Source organism: Schistocerca piceifrons, unplaced genomic scaffold (genome assembly GCF_021461385.2).
Source record: "Schistocerca piceifrons isolate TAMUIC-IGC-003096 unplaced genomic scaffold, iqSchPice1.1 HiC_scaffold_312, whole genome shotgun sequence".
NCBI classification, from domain to species: Eukaryota; Metazoa; Arthropoda; class Insecta; order Orthoptera; family Acrididae; genus Schistocerca; species Schistocerca piceifrons.
In genome coordinates this window covers 360,999-362,822 of record NW_025728529.1, presented here as the reverse complement: position 1 = coordinate 362,822, position 1,824 = coordinate 360,999, and positions in this window count along the sequence as shown.

The following is a 1,824-nucleotide window of genomic DNA, read 5'->3' as shown; positions in this document are numbered from 1 at the left end:
AATTAGACAGTCGGATTCCCCCAGTCCGTGCCAGTTCTGAGTTGATCGTTGAATGGCGGCCGAAGAGAATCCGCGCACCCGCGCGCCCCCGGAGGAGCACGCTAAGGCGGACGCGGCCTCGCAGCAAGGAAGATCCGTGGGAGGCCAAGGCACGGGACCGAGCTCGGATCCTGCACGCAGGTTGAAGCACCGGGGCGCGAACGCCGCGCAGGCGCGCGCATCCTGCACCGCCGACCAGCACGAGGCCGACCAACGGCGAGAGCAGACCACGCCCGCGCTAAACGCCCGCACTTACCGGCACCCCTACGGCACTCACCTCGCCCAGGCCCGGCACGTTAGCGCTGACCCACTTCCCGACCAAGCCCGACACGCCCCGATCCTCAGAGCCAATCCTTATCCCGAAGTTACGGATCCAATTTGCCGACTTCCCTTACCTACATTATTCTATCGACTAGAGGCTCTTCACCTTGGAGACCTGCTGCGGATATGGGTACGAACCGGCGCGACACCTCCACGTGGCCCTCTCCCGGATTTTCAAGGTCCGAGGGGAAGATCGGGACACCGCCGCAACTGCGGTGCTCTTCGCGTTCCAAACCCTATCTCCCTGCTAGAGGATTCCAGGGAACTCGAACGCTCATGCAGAAAAGAAAACTCTTCCCCGATCTCCCGACGGCGTCTCCGGGTCCTTTTGGGTTACCCCGACGAGCATCTCTAAAAGAGGGGCCCGACTTGTATCGGTTCCGCTGCCGGGTTCCGGAATAGGAACCGGATTCCCTTTCGCCCAACGGGGGCCAGCACAAAGCGCATCATGCTATGACGGCCCCCATCAACATCGGATTTCTCCTAGGGCTTAGGATCGACTGACTCGTGTGCAACGGCTGTTCACACGAAACCCTTCTCCGCGTCAGCCCTCCAGGGCCTCGCTGGAGTATTTGCTACTACCACCAAGATCTGCACCGACGGCGGCTCCAGGCAGGCTCACGCCCAGACCCTTCTGCGCCCACCGCCGCGACCCTCCTACTCGTCAGGGCTTCGCGGCCGGCCGCAAGGACCGGCCATGACTGCCAGACTGACGGCCGAGTATAGGCACGACGCTTCAGCGCCATCCATTTTCAGGGCTAGTTGCTTCGGCAGGTGAGTTGTTACACACTCCTTAGCGGATTCCGACTTCCATGGCCACCGTCCTGCTGTCTTAAGCAACCAACGCCTTTCATGGTTTCCCATGAGCGTCGATTCGGGCGCCTTAACTCGGCGTTTGGTTCATCCCACAGCGCCAGTTCTGCTTACCAAAAGTGGCCCACTTGGCACTCCGATCCGAGTCGTTTGCTCGCGGCTTCAGCATATCAAGCAAGCCGGAGATCTCACCCATTTAAAGTTTGAGAATAGGTTGAGGTCGTTTCGGCCCCAAGGCCTCTAATCATTCGCTTTACCGGATGAGACTCGTACGAGCACCAGCTATCCTGAGGGAAACTTCGGAGGGAACCAGCTACTAGATGGTTCGATTAGTCTTTCGCCCCGTTCGATTAGTCTTTCGCCCCTATACCCAGCTCCGACGATCGATTTGCACGTCAGAATCGCTACGGACCTCCATCAGGGTTTCCCCTGACTTCGTCCTGGCCAGGCATAGTTCACCATCTTTCGGGTCCCAACGTGTACGCTCTAGGTGCGCCTCACCTCGCAATGAGGACGAGACGCCCCGGGAGTGCGGAGGCCGCCGCCCCGTGAAGGGCGGGGAAGCCCCATCCTCCCTCGGCCCGCGCAAGGCGAGACCTTCACTTTCATTACGCCTTTAGGTTTCGTACAGCCCAATGACTCGCGCACATG